Source organism: Mustelus asterias, chromosome 6 (assembly GCF_964213995.1).
Source record: "Mustelus asterias chromosome 6, sMusAst1.hap1.1, whole genome shotgun sequence".
Classification (NCBI taxonomy): Eukaryota; Metazoa; Chordata; class Chondrichthyes; order Carcharhiniformes; family Triakidae; genus Mustelus; species Mustelus asterias.
The window spans coordinates 58,755,013-58,771,182 of record NC_135806.1 but is presented as its reverse complement, the minus strand read 5'-3'; positions in this window follow the sequence as shown (position 1 = coordinate 58,771,182).

Here is a 16,170-nt window from a genome sequence, read left to right as displayed (position 1 = left end):
CTGCTGAAAACACATGAGACTCTACATGTATGGTAATGGCAGAGAGCTCCACCTCAACAACACCTCTCTTTCCACAGCATCTGGTTCTTCACATTGCTTATCTGACACCCAACGTTACTTAAGGCTTAGATTTAGTGCATGTTCTTGCTTACATCTGTTTTCCATAGCTTGTTTCTCCTGGAATAGGTCAATAGCCAAAGCTTGAAGGGCAACATTCTGCATCATCCTGGCTGACCAGGGGTCCCTCCTGCTCTTACTGCCTGCAATAGATGTGTTGGATAGACAAACAACTGTGGCCATGTTATGAACATAACTTCTGTGCCGTCAAGTCCTGGAATGGGACAGGAACCTGGGGTTTCTGGCTCTGAGGCAGGGTGCTACCCATTGTGCCATAAGACCTCCCTCATCCAACATTTGATATGCAGAAATTTCTCCAGCTGAATATTATGATGACTGAGGCTAGTGTCTTCAGTCCCCACTACAAACTTCAATTCCTAGTCACTGCTGCTTCCTCCCTTTCCAGCTAATGTTTGAGATCGAACCAGACTGTTCACAAATCTGCTGTCCTATTGGACCTTCACAAACACCATCACGAACATTTCCATCCACTTAACATTGCCTGTTCCCACCCCGGATTAATTCATTTTCTGTTGTAGCCTTCTTCTGTGCCTTTGTTTCTCCCAGCTCGCTGCACTACTCGGATAGCACAGCAAGCCCGGATGACTGCTCTCTAATAGTGAGGAACAGGCGTCCGACCCCACTGGAGGGAACAGAGGCCATTTAGGTCACCCCCGGGAAGGTCGGGGATAAGGGGGGGTGCCTCTTGGGCAGTGCCAGCCTGGCTTCCTGGCACTGCCCAAGGAGCAACCTGGTACTGCAAAGGGGCACCTTTACACTTCCCACTGGTCACTGGGAAGTGCCAAGGGGGTGGGACCAGAGGGGACAAGGCCTACTGGGGGCTGGTCGGGGTGGGGGGCATAGGGGCTAGCCCGGGGAGGTCCGGGAGGCCAGCAATCAGGGGCTGGGGGAGTTGGAAAGTCAGCGAAGGGGGGGGGGGTTGTGAGGCTGGCCAGTGATCAGGCTGGCCAGCGATCTGGAGGCCGGCAATGGTGGGGGGGTGGGGGCATTGCGCATGTGCCAATTTCTGCGCTGACAGATCGGCGCATGCACAGTGGCCCACTCAGCGCTATGTTGCCAGCCTCTCCGGCGGGAATAGGCCCGTCCCCTACTTTCCAGAGGGAATCACACAATGGCACTCTGTGATGCACAGAGTTTTGGAGAATCGCTCTGGTAAGTACGCTAAAAAAACCGGTGGTAATTACTCCCATTTTCCCACATGTTGGGAACTTCGAATTTCTTTGGAACAATCCCGACCAACTATTTCAATGCTCTCTTGCTGGCCTCCCACCTTGCGCTCATCATAAATGTGAGATCATCCAGTCGTGTTGTTCATGACCTAACTTGCGCCAATCCCCATTCCTTGTGTTTACAGAACTACTTTGCCTGCCTATTTCTGTAACCTCATCCAGGTCTATTCCGGCCTCTTGTATATCCTCAGGTTATTTTGTTTGAGCATTGGTTGCATAATCAGCTGATTAAACCCAAAGCTCTGCAATTTCACCCCAACCCCCACCCCCCTGTCCCTCAGCCACTCTCTCCTTCTTTAAGATACTACTTAAAAGGTACATCTTTGACCAAAGTTTTGGTCTTCAGTCATAATATGTCCTGTAACAAGATGTGGCCATCTAAAGGTGGGTCAAAATCCTGAAACACCCTCCCCAGCAGCCCTGTGAACTGCAGTAGTTCAAGAAGGCAGCTCATCTCCACTGACTCAAGGGCAATTAGGGATGGGCAGTAAATGCCAGCCTAGCCAGTGGTGCCCACAACCCATGAAAGAATTTTTTAAAAGCCCAGAATCAAGGCACCTCTGTGGAAAAAAGCAAATGGAAGTAGTTTTCCTAATTTAAGTTAGAAACTAATGACAACAAACATAGACTTCAACTTTATGTCCATTACTGACTTACAAAATATCCCAAAAGAATATTCCAGAAATAAAAAGTATTTAGAAGCAAATGGCATTTTGAGTTGATTAATTTTACATAAGTGACAATGATCAAAGGGTGTTTTGTTACTTTAAATCAATTAGCATCTCAGTCTGCCTTTGGGAGTTGGTAGAATATAACTAAAAAGATATTGAAAGCAGCTTTATCCACTTAATAAATTGAAATTTCCAAAAGGGTGGCATTCTCCTTGGATTCGGACCCGGAAAGTTAGAAATAATTCCACAGGATAAATGAAGACCATGGAACTGCATTCCTGTGCATTCCATCCAAATTTAATTACAGTATTTTTGCTCTTTTCAGTAACATATGACATTCACTCTAGGTAGCTAAAGGCTCTCAGTGTTGTATCTGTTCGATGGCACAGAAATAATTGCCTGATATATTTATAGAATGCATTTACTATCCGTAAGTGCTTTATCTGACAGTGGAAAGTACGTAAACAAAGGTTCGCTCCATGCACTTTGAGTGAGTGTAAAGCATTCAAATGCATGTGTTCATTCCTTTTGGGCAAGTGGGCCTCAAGTGGTGCCACCAACTAATTTATTTTATTTTTGTGGAGATAATTATTCCTTCCCCCGCCCACTCTGTTATGCATACAATAAAGGTACCATTAATGAAGGGTCTTGAGGTTTTCCCTTCGCAGGGAAACATGTGACTGTAGGTATTTTTAAGATTTGTGTTTTCTTCAAAGGCAAATAATTAATTTCTATTTTGATTGTTATGAGAATGAAGGCAGACATCTTTTCATATAATACCACACTTCTTCAGTTAAACAGATGGCAAATTATTATCTGTCATGTGAATGGGGATGTACCCAGTGGTATCTTCCAGAAACATAAAGGGACAGTGCCCACACATACAATTAGAAGCACAGGGGAAAGCTTTTTAATTGCTGAATTAGCACAAGGCAATGAACAGCCAAGGCAACTTATAAAACAATGCTATCTCCACAACTCAGCAATGAGTGGCAGATTGCTGCATAATGCTCACAGCACAGGACTACTGAGAATAACTGAAACAGTCTGACCAGCGTGATATGCTTATCTTTTCTTACCATATCCAGGATGCTTGTTAAAACTGTGATGCTGGATGTGTCATGGTATATAATTAGAGCAACATTAAAATATTCTGCTATCTGAACAGACATAATGCGAAGCAGAAAGGTAAGAGCTGAAATAGTCCAAGCTAATGCTGTAGTGACAGAATTGGCAAAGTGTTTAAAACATTGAAGGATTGTGTGCTCGTTTAATATTAATAATGCAGTATTTGTAAATATGATCACATTATGTTTTTCTTCAGCAAAAATTGTGTACAAAAGTTGTAGGTTAAACCCTTGGAAGATAGCAGAACGACACTTGAATTCTGCCATCATCTTGCATTCCCAACCTTAGCCCATTTGAGGGTATTTAGCAATTTACTATCTTCAGATAATAGTACATCACTAACTACCCTCAGTTATCCTCAACACCGCCATCTTCAGCTAAAGGACTGACAATGCATTGCAGAGATATCACATAAGATATGAAGGGAGCATTAGCCATTATACCATATCTGTCACTTGCCATATTTGCTAGTGAGCTTGTAATGTGCAGTTCTGTAGATTTTTCTCTGATGAATTATGATATTAACTTACATTGCGACCGGAATTCTCCCAAAAAAATTCTAAGTGTCAAATTTGTGTAAAAACTGGAATTATTCACGCTGTTTTTTTCAGTGGGTGTTCAGAGAAAAATTATCCCACATTCTGTGCACTGCTGAGGCCATCAGCGTGAATATCAGTAGATTTCAGAGGACGGGGCCTATCACCGCTGGAGAGGCTGAATTCAGTGCGCTGAGGGGGTCACTGCGCTTGTGCCAATCTGTCAGTGCTGACAGATGGCCCATGGGCAGTGGCCCTGCACTGACGCCTCCCGATTGCTGGGCAACTCGATCGCTGGCCAGCCCCACGACCCCAAAACGACAGCTCTCCGCCCCCCCATGGCCTGATCACTGGCTCCATGACCATTCCTGGGCCCAGCCCCGAACCCCCCTCCCAACTGCCCTGATCTCCAGCCCTCCCCTCCACTGACCTTCCCCAACAGCTACCTCCCCGCAGTCCTGACTCCCCCCCCCTAACCCGGCAGTGCCGCCCCCCCCCCCGCCCCCCCCAGCAGGCTGACTGCCCTCCCCCGGCTTACCCTGCCACCCCCCAGCCCACCCCAATTGCTGGCCTCCCTCCTTCCCCCACCGATCCCGACTGCAGTGTAGCTGCGGGATCCCCCACCCCCGTCGATCGCCCCCTAGGCCCTGAGACCATCAGGCCCTCTCCCCTGGGCCCTGCCCCCATATGTTCCGCCCCTTGGCACTGCCCCTTGCCCTTAAGGCAGTGCCAGGGGGCTCAGGCAGGCACTGCCAGGGTGCCAATGCCTGGGGCCCGTCTCTGCCACATGACCCTCTTGGGGGGCTCCTGATTGCCCCCCTTCACTCCAGCAGGGTCGGGCCGCTAGCTCCCTGAAAGTGGGGAGTCACTGTAATCCCCACTGGAGTGATATACTCTGATGGGGTGGGAGATACTCGCGGGCCCGGAGACTTCAGTCCCAGGCCCGCTAACCTCATTCGAATTATATTGAAATAACCATTGGTCTTGACCAAATGGCCAAATGGTCTTTGCGCCTCCCTGCCGATTTCTGGCGTGGATCTGATGCTGCCGAAAATCCGGCACTGGGAGACGTTAGGGGGGTGCGAACGCGCGCGTGAACCCCGCGAATCACCTGCTGCGGGATTCTCCTGGCCCGCTGCGTTAAAAAATTACGTCTGTGATGTAATAAACACGATTCACAAGGAAGAATTATTAGACGTTATCGGAGAGTTGAGGGCCAGATAGAGAAACAGCCTCCAATACAATCTAATTTAGTGGGAGACGTTGGTATGTAATAAAAATGGTTTTAATCTGATTGCCATAAATCTCAATATATTAGCATCTACTTACTGGCCTTGACAACATAACACCTGCCCTCACCTTATCCTTCTACCCAGTCACCATGGTGGGAATCAAAAATGAAAGCCAGTCACGATGAGCACGCTGGAGGCGTGGAGGTAAGTATAGCCGTCGGGTGGTGAGGGACATAGCCAGGCAGTGCTTAGGTTGGTTCCCCTTGTGTGTGGTGTGGGAGAGAGGGGGAGAGCCCAAATGCCTGTAAAGTGGGTGGAGGTAGAGAGGAGACCCCTGATGCCTGCGAGGGGAGGGTTGCCCCTGTGTTGGCCATGTGATGGGGGGTGTGACTTAACAGTGGCGTTGTGGTGGAGGCGGTGCCCCAATGTTGGCCCTGTGGTGGTGGGGGTGGGGTGCCCCGATGCTTGGTGGACAGGGCTCTGATGTCTGTGGGGGTGAGAGGACTTATTATTTAAGTCAGAGATCGGGGCACACTTTGAAAATGATTCGCAGATCTCAACATTTCTGGCGTTGTCGGTGTCTTTAGGCCCCTCCCTTCAGCTGACAGTATGAATCCCGCTCCCCATTTCAAAATGCACAGAGAGAAAAGCCGGCTGTGAAACCTGCAAGCTTCACGTTGGTTGTCCCGCCTGAGCCAACACTCTGGGGTGGACTGTACCTTCCACAGGTCTGTGTGAGAGTTAATGTTCAGTAGAGCAGGACTACTGTTTGCTATTCCATTGCCCCATTGCACAATTCGAAGGAGCAGGGTTACTTAAATATTGAGGAGGTGCTTTGAGCTTGCAACATTGCAGGAGAGGCAGCCATCCTACTGAAGTGGCCGCTGCTGCTTTAATAAGGGGTACTAGAACTCTGAATCAGGGTAAAGAGGAAGCTGGTTAAAATCAAAACCTTTCTTTTTCCACAAACTGTCAGGACATTGATAATGATAATCTCTCCCCCACAAATCTATTCATGCTATCTTTCTGCATCCTTGTGGATTATTAACTGTTCCTGCATTAAAAAAGGTTGACTTAGTGCTGGTTTTTGGGCAAGAGGTTGTGATGCCCAATTGAGTTGATGCAGTTGTCATGTAAACTTTATGCTGCCCACTCTTTCTGATGATCACAGTGTACAGCTCAGCATTATGTGTGCAGTTATCTGGCGACACACTCAGCACAGGACCACAAATGTGAATGGCGAGTATAATTTACATCTAGTCTGCACCTCCTAAAGAGGGTGGGGTGGGGACAACGGTGGGGGGGAAGTGGATATAGTGCATTGAGGCTAGAGCAGGTGGTAGCACTGTCCCAGAAAGTGCATTTCAGAAGGAATTAGAGTAGCGATGGAGCAGCAGGCCAAAGAGTGAGCTCCCAGGTTTTCTGATGCTGTTGCTGGAGACCTTAGTCCAATAGGTGGAAAGGAGGTGACAGAGGTCATGTTTCCATTGGTGACGAAGAGGCGCACAAGGAGTACACTGTGAAGAGAATGGGAGCGGGAAGTCATGGAGTTTACGTCAAGGAGTGTAGCCCCAAAGACCTGGTGGCAGTGCCACAAAAAGTGAAATAACTTGGTATGAGTGGTGAATGTCAGTGAGTGTATTTTCAAATGCCTGCTCCTACCCATTGCACCACCAGTCTCACACAATGGTCAGTGCACTCCATTCACATCACTCAACAATCATTAATCCCAGTAATCAGGACTCAAACATAACATTCATATGCTCTGCTTCATTCTCTCACACTTATCAGTGCTGCCAACCTCATCCCCACATCTCACAGCTTCACCTATTTCCAACTACTCAGCTATGACAGCACAATATCATTTTTTTATTTATTATTGTCACAAGTAGGTTTACATTAACACTGCAATGAAGTTACTGTGAAAATCCCCTAGTCGCCGCACTCCAGTGCCTGTTCGGGTAAACTGAGGGAGAATTTAGCATGGCCAATGCACCAACCCAGCATGTCATTCAGACAGTGGGAGGAAACCGGAGCAACACGGAGGAAACGCAAGCAGACACGGGCAAAACGTGCAGACTCTGCACAGAGCAATGGCCCAAGCCAGGAATCGAACCTGGGTCCCTGGCGCTGTGAAGCAGCAGTGCTCACCACTGTGCCAGTGTGCCGTCCATTTGTTCTAATTTTCACCACTCACATTGGATTCCAATCTGCAGCGACTGCTGCTCCAACAATAGAACATAGAACATAGAACATAGAACATTACAGCGCAGAACAGGCCCTTCGGCCCACGATGTTGCACCGACCAGTTAAAAAAAAAAACTGTGACCCTCCAACCTAAACCAATTTCTTTTCGTCCATGAACCTATCTACGGATCTCTTAAACGCCTCCAAACTAGGCGCATTTACAACTGATGCTGGCAGGGCATTCCAATCCCTCACCACCTTCTGGGTAAAGAACCTACCCCTGACATCGGTTCTATAACTACCCCCCCTCAATTTAAAGCCATGCCCCCTCGTGCTGGATTTCTCCATCAGAGGAAAAAGGCTATCACTATCCACCCTATCTAAACCTCTAATCATCTTATATGTTTCAATAAGATCCCCTCTTAGCCGCCGCCTTTCCAGCGAAAACAATCCCAAATCCCTCAGCCTCTCCTCATAGGATTTCCCCTCCATAACAGGCAACATCCTGGTAAACCTCCTCTGCACCCTCTCCAAAGCCTCCACATCCTTCCTGTAATGTGGGGACCAGAACTGCACACAGTACTCCAAGTGCGGCCGCACCAGAGTTGTGTACAGTTGCAACATAACGCCACGACTCCTAAATTCAATCCCCCTACCAATAAACGCCAAGCCACCATATGCCTTCTTAACAACCTTATCTACTTGATTCCCAACTTTCAGGGATCTATGCACACATACACCTAGATCCCTCTGCTCCTCCACACTATTCAAAGACCTCCCGTTAGCCCTATACTCAACACATCTGTTATTCCTACCAAAGTGAATTACCTCACACTTCTCCGCATTAAACTCCATCCGCCACCTCTCGGCCCAACTTTGCAACCTGTCTAAGTCTTCCTGCAAACTATGACACCCTTCCTCACTGTCTACCACACCACCGACTTTGGTGTCATCAGCAAATTTGCTAATCCACCCAACTATACCCTCATCCAGATCATTAATAAATATTACAAACAGCAGTGGCCCCAAAACAGATCCCTGAGGTACACCACTTGTAACCGCACTCCATGATGAATATTTACTATCAACCACCACCCTCTGTTTCCTATCCGCTAGCCAATTCCTGATCCAATTTCCTAGATCACCCCCAATCCCATACATCTGCATTTTCTAAGCATACAGTACTTCCACTAACTCTGCAGCAGCAAAAAGAAAGTCAAAAGCATCTCATCTGAAATTCCCATGCTGCTGCCTTTAAATACTACTTTCCCCCAATTGCATGGTTTCCAGCTTCTTAACTAGCTTCCTGTCTGACAGTTGTTGAACGCCTTCTGAAAGTTCATACATACAACATATACTGCTTCACCTTGATCAACCTTCTTTATAATCTGGTCAAAGAATTCAATCAAGTTGGTCAGACAGGATTTGGCTTTAACAAGTCTGTGCTGAATCTGTGTGATTAAGCTATGCTTTTCCAAATGAAAGTTTATTTTGTCTCTGATGATGCTTTCCAATAACTACCCCACCACTGATGTAAAGTTGACTGGCCAGTAGCTTCCTAATTTATTCCTCTCCCCTTTCTTGAATAGTGGTAATAACACCCTTCAGTCTTCCAATACTACTCCTGTATCCAATGAGAATTGAAAAGTTGAGACCAATGCCTTTGTTATTTCAGCAACTTTGGCTGTGTTCCAGTCAGACCAGGTGACTTCCCGACTTCCAGTAATGCTAATCTTTTCAGTACATCTTCCCAATCTATTACTATCCTGTTCATTACTTCCCTCTCCTCTTTCATTGCAATCTTCTAATCATCCACTCCTTTAGAGAACTGATGCAAAATATTCATTTAATACTTTAGCCATAGAACATAGAACATAGAACATTACAGCGCAGAACAGGCCCTTCGGCCCACGATGTTGCACCGACCAGTTAAAAAAAAACTGTGACCCTCCAACCTAAACCAATTTCTTTTCGTCCATGAACCTATCTACGGATCTCTTAAACGCCCCCAAACTAGGCGCATTTACTACTGATGCTGGCAGGGCATTCCAATCCCTCACCACCCTCTGGGTAAAGAACCTACCCCTGACATCGGTTCTATAACTACCCCCCCTCAATTTAAAGCCATGCCCCCTCGTGCTGGATTTCTCCATCAGAGGAAAAAGGCTATCACTATCCACCCTATCCAAACCTCTAATCATCTTATATGTTTCAATAAGATCCCCTCTTAGCCGCCGCCTTTCCAGCGAAAACAATCCCAAATCCCTCAGCCTCTCCTCATAGGATCTCCCCTCCATACCAGGCAACATCCTGGTAAACCTCCTCTGCACCCTCTCCAAAGCCTCCACATCCTTCCTGTAATGTGGGGACCAGAACTGCACACAGTACTCCAAGTGCGGCCGCACCAGAGTTGTGTACAGTTGCAACATAACGCTACGACTCCTAAATTCAATCCCCCTACCAATAAACGCCAAGACACCATATGCCTTCTTAACAACCTTATCTACTTGATTCCCAACTTTCAGGGATCTATGCACACATACACCTAGATCCCTCTGCTCCTCCACACTATTCAAAGTCCTCCCGTTAGCCCTATACTCAACACATCTGTTATTCCTACCAAAGTGAATTACCTCACACTTCTCCGCATTAAACTCCATCCGCCACCTCTCGGCCCAACTTTGCAACCTGTCTAAGTCTTCCTGCAAACTACGACACCCTTCCTCACTGTCTACCACACCACCGACTTTGGTGTCATCAGCAAATTTGCTAATCCACCCAACTATACCCTCATCCAGATCATTAATAAATATTACAAACAGCAGTGGCCCCAAAACAGATCCCTGAGGTACACCACTTGTAACCGCACTCCATGATGAATATTTACTATCAACCACCACCCTCTGTTTCCTATCCGCTAGCCAATTCCTGATCCAATTTCCTAGATCACCCCCAATCCCATACATCTGCATTTTCTGCAGAAGCCTACCATGGTGAACCTTATCAAACGCCTTACTAAAATCCATATATACCACGTCCACTGCCTTGCCCCCATCCACCTCCTTGGTCACTTTCTCAAAAAACTCAATAAGGTTAGTAAGGCACGACCTACCTGCCACAAAACCATGCTGACTATCACCTATCAATTCATTACTCTCCAAATAACTATAAATCCTATCCCTTATAATTTTTTCCAACATCTTGCCGACAACAGAAGTGAGACTCACCGGTCTATAATTCCCGGGGAAGTCTCTGTTCCCCTTCTTAAACAATGGGACAACATTCGCTAACCTCCAATCTTCTGGTACTATACCAGAGGCCAACGACGACCTGAAGATCAGAGCCAGAGGCTCTGCAATCACTTCTCTTGCCTCCCAGAGAATCCTTGGATAAATCCCATCCGGACCAGGGGATTTATCTATTTTCAGACCCTCCAGAATATCCTGCACATCCTCCTTATCAACTGTAATACTGTCTATTCTACTCCCTTGCAACCCAGTGTCCTCCTCAGCTATATTCATGTCCCCTTGCGTGAACACCGAAGAGAAATATTGGTTCAATGCTTCACCAATCTCCTCCGGTTCCACACATAACTTCCCTCTGCCATCTATAACTGGCCCTAAACTTGCCCTAACCAACCTTCTGCCTCTACATGAAAATTTCCCAATGGGTCCTTATAATGCCAAACATTTTCTGCAGTTAACTTCTTACATTGGATAGCTTTCTAAAATGTTTTGGATGTTCTCTCTAACCTTTTACTTGTAACTCTTTTTGCCTTCTATATTTTCAATCCCCTTCTGTTCTCTCCATAAGCTTCCTGACATTTGTCATTCATCTCTTCTTTTTAGTTTTAACCTTTATTCCATTTACCATTCAGCTTTAGCTTCTAACTGCCCCCTTTTGAATGCCTGAACTATCCCTTCCCTCAATGCCATTCATAGCTGTTACTGCTTGACTTGGCAACTGTTTTCTTAAATTTATCTATACGAGATCCCTTCGCCCTTTCTTCCCCATTTGAACATTCTTACCTCAATATTTTTGTGGTCTTGTATAACTGTAGGTAGTGTCGCTTCCTCTGAGCCAGAAGCTCTGGGTTCAAACTTCACACAGTAAGAAGTCTCACAACACCTGGTTAAAGTACAGCAGGTTTATTTGGTAGCACTAGATACTAGATACATCAATGACATTGTCTTCCTTTAGATTCATGGTGAACAATCACTAAAGCAACTATATGATGACATTAACAAGTTCCATCCTACCATCAGACTCACCATGGACTACTCTCCGGAATTGGTTGCATTCTTGGACACACGCATCCCCATCAAGGACGGTCACCTCAGCACTTCACTGTACTGCAAGCCCACGGATAACATCACAATGCTCCACTTCTCCAGCTTCCACCCTAAACACGTTAAAGAAGCCATCCCCTACGGACAAGTCCTCCATATACACAGGATCTGCTCAGATGAAAAGGATCGCAACAGACACCTCCAGATGCTGAAAGATGCCCTCATAAGAACAGGATATGGTGCTCGACTCATCAATTGACAGTTCCGACGTGCCACAGCGAAAAACCGCACCGACCTCCTCAGAAAGCAAACACGGGACACGGCGGACAGGGTACCCTTCATCGTCCAGTACTTCCCCGGAGCGGAGAAGCTATGACATCTTCTCCGGAGCCTTCAACATGTCATTGATGAAGACGAACATCTCGCCAAGGCTATCCTCACACCCCCACTTCTTGCCTTCAAACAACCGCACAACCTCAAACAGACCATTGTCCGCAGCAAACTACCCAGCCTTCAGGAGAACAGTGACCACGACACCACACAACCCTGTCACAGCAACCTCTGCAAAACGTGCCAGATCAGCGACACGGATGCCATCATCTCACGTGAGAACACTATCCACCAGGTACACAGTACATACACTTGCAACTCGGCCAACATTGTCTACCTGATATGCTGCGGGAAAGGATGTCCCGATGCATGGTACATTGGGGAGACCATGCAGACGCTACGACAACGGATGAATGAACACCGCTCGACAATCACCAGGCAAAAGTGTTCTCTTCCTGTTGGGGAACACTTCAGCGGTCACGGGCATTCGGCCTCTGATCTTCGGGTAAGCGTTCTCCAAGCTGGCCTTCACGACACACGACAGCACAGAGTCGCTGAGCAGAGACTGATAGCCAAGTTCCGCATACATGAGGATGGCCTCAACCGGGATCTTGGGTTCATGTCACACTATCTGTAACCCCCACGACTTGCCTGGGCTTGCAAAATCTCACTAACTGTCCCAGCTGGAGACAATGCACATCTCTCTAACCTGTACTTAACCCTCTCTCCACTCACATTGTCTGTACCTTTAAGACTTGATTACCTATAAAGGCTCGCATTCCAACCATTATTTTGTAAATTGAGTTTGTGTCTTTATATGCCCTGTTTGTGAATAGAACTCCCACTCACCTGACGAAGGAGCAGCGCTCCAAAAGCTAGTGGCTTTTGCTACCAAATAAACCTGTTGGATTTTAACCTGGTGTTGTGAGACTTCTTACTGTGTGCACCCCAGTCCAACACCGGCATCTCCACTTCAAACTTCACCCCAAAGCTTGACACCAAAGTAGGTGCATTCGTAACATTGATTATCAACTTACAAATCCTTCCAACGTAAACCAATAGTAGTTGGTAAGGGTGGGAGAAATTCCTGGTCAGCCATATAATGGAAAGAAAGTTGGGGCCTCTATCATTACCATCCATAGCTCCAGACTACAACATACATGTAAAAGTGCACAGCAACTCAGACTATGTGAGTGATCTGTAACCCACCACCACTTCAATATTTCCTGGTCTCTTTCCATAATTGCCTAAATTGAACTACGTTGTGGTCACTGTTAGCTACCAAATTCCGTACTTCTGCACACTCCAGTCACCTTACTTTATTTTCCAGAATCGGATCCAAATACTGCATCCTTCCTTGTTGAACTTGAGACATATTTGGCCCTATTTTACCACTTTGATTCTAAGTGCTGGGCGGACTTGAAACTGGGAGTGTTTCAGATCCGGCTTTTAGACCCGTTCTCAGGCGTCCCCATACGTACTTTGCCTGCAAAAATATCAGCGATTCCGAATCGTGCTGCACAAGCCTGTGGGCGGGGCTTAACGCACCCGAAATCCTGCAGCTCCAATCGGCACCTCCAACTGCGCATGTGCAGAAAAAAAGTTATAGAATGCCGCTCCCCTGCCACATCCCTCCCGGGCCAGATAATGCCTCCCCCTGGCACCCACTGACATTGCCCCACCCCCTCAACATTATTGACCCACCTATCCCCCCACCCCCACTGCCACCCAGATCGATCGTGGGCCCCTTCTCCCCTCTCCCCCCCCCCCCCCCCCCAATCGATCTCAGGCAGAGTGGCAGCAACCTGCCCTTCCCTCCCCAACTGATCTCAGGCAAAGTGATCCACCCTCCCCCTTCTCCCCCCACTGATTTCAGGCAGAGTGGCAGCGGACCCACCTTCCCCTGCCCTCCCCCCCCCAACTGATCTCAAGCAGAGAGCCGTTGGATGCTTGGCACTTAACTCCTCATTAACCCTCACTGATGGAGTGCCCGAATCGGACTTACATGTCTGTTTCACGCTGAATCCGGATGAGCAAACGCAGTGGTAAAGGGGGAAGTGCTGGTAAAGTTGGGCGTGCAGCCCATTAAGTCAATTTAAATGCATGCAAATGGCGCAGTTCCGATCGTGGCCATTTTTGGGTCTTGGTAAAGTGGGAACCGGTGCAGAGGTGGGTGCGGATCATGTTACTCGCCTCACGGCCGACTTTACCAAGTTTTCGCGCCCAAAAACGGGTGCAACACGATTGTAAAATTGTATGGCATTTTTCTACCATCTTGAAACAGGTTAAGAGTTGGGGAAATGGGGGCTGGGGAAATGGCAAAGAAAAACATTGGGCTGGCTCCGTGATGATTTCCCATCAGTTCACATTTTTACTGGAGGCAGCTCTGAGAGCCATGAGATTCATATGCAGTGGCCACTTTCAAGTATAAACTTGGCAATCCTCTGAACAGTTCCAGGTAAATGGTTGCAATTGTTTGCTGTCACCTGCAGATGAATCCACAGAATAAAACAAGGCCAGTGGAATTGACTGATGGTTCCATCAGCGGTATGTGCCTCTATAGGCTGCATTTATTGCCAATGTGGTACTTTGGTAGTTGTACCATTTTACTCCACAATGACACTGCGATCGATAGATATCAGAATCAAAACCAAAGAGAAGTTAAACTGGCTTTCCAAAATTAAAAACAAGCACACAGTTTCACAGAAATAAGTTTCCAAAAAAAAAACTTGACATTGAAAGTTTAATGTGACCAGAAACTAGGCACATATAGCACTTATCCTTTGACCTCCAACTCAGTTCAGTGCAACAGGGAAAGCAGTGCTATAGTGGTATTGTCACTGGACTACTAATTCAGAGACCCAGGGTAATACTCTGGGCACCTGGGTTTGAATCCCAAAATGGCAAATGATGAAACTTGAATTCAGTAGAAAAAGTCTAATGATAACCATGAAACCATTGTCAATTGTTATAAAAAGACATCTGGCTCACAAGTGTCCTTTTGGGAAGAAAATCTATTGTCCTTATCTGGTCTGGCCTTCATGTGACTTCAAATCCACAGCAATGTGGTAAGCACTTAATTATGTAATAAATGCTGACCCAGACAGTAATACCCACATCCCATGAACAAATTTTAAAAAGGCTTGTCACAACAGTTATATACACAACACACCTCATTCAGGGTCAACTCCTTGCCACATAGGCAAGGAGTTGACATTTATTACCTGTGCATTTATTCCCATATATGGGAATAAAAGCACATATAATATTATAATAGTCAAATGTAAACACACACATTCAAAAATGACAGTCATAAATTAATATGGAAACAAACATGGAAATTCATGTACTCATTACATGAGAGTAGTATGGTGGCACAGTGGTTAGCACTATTGCCTCACAGCATCAGGGGCCTGGGTTCAATTCCCGGCCTTGGGTGACGTCTGTGTGGAGTTTGCACATTCTCCCCGTGTCTACGTGGGTTTTCTCCAAGCACACCGATTTCCTTCCACAATCCAAAGATGTGTGGGTTAGGTTGATTGGCCATAATAAATTGCCCCTTAGTGTTAGGGAGATTAGGAGAGTAAATATGTGGGGTTACAGGGATAGGACCTGGGGGCGATTGTTGTCAGTGCAAGCTTGATGGGCCAAATGGCCTCCTTCTGCACTGTAGATTCTGTGTGGTTGTTTTATTCATTCAAGGGACATGGACCACTCTGGATTAGCCAGCATTTGTTTCCCATTGCTAATTCTCTTTGAGAAAGTGGTGGTGAACTGCCTTCTGAAACCGCTGCAGTCCTTGCGGGGTAGGCACACTCATAGTATTGTTAGGGAGGGAATTCCAGGATTTTGACCCAACGACAGTGAAAGAACAGTGATAAATTTCCAAGTCAGGATGGTGAGGAGGGGAATTTACAGGTGTTGCTATTCCCATGCATTTGCTGCTCTTGTCCTTCGAGATAATAGTGGTCAAGGGTTTGGAAGGTGCTGTCTAAGGAGCCTTGTAGAATTTCTGCAGTGCATCTTGCATGGTACACACTGTTGCTATTGTATGTCAGTATAAGAGGGAGTGAATGTTTGGAGATGGGATGCCAATCAAGCGGGCAACTTTTGTCTTGTATGGTGTCATGAGTGGCTTGAGTGTTGTTGGAGCTGCACTCATTCAGACAAGTGGAAAGTATTCCATCACTGTCATGGCTTGTGCCTTGTAGATGGTGGACCAGTTTTGGGCTGTCAGGTGAGTTACTTGCCACAGGATTCCTAGCTTCAGTATCTGAGGAGTCATGAATGATGCTGAACATTGTGCAAACATCAACAAACATCCTCACTTCTGACCTTATGATGAAAGGAAGGTCATTGATAAAGCAGCTGAAGATGGCTGGGCCTAGGACACTACCCTGAGAGACTCCTACAGTGATGTCCTGCAGGGA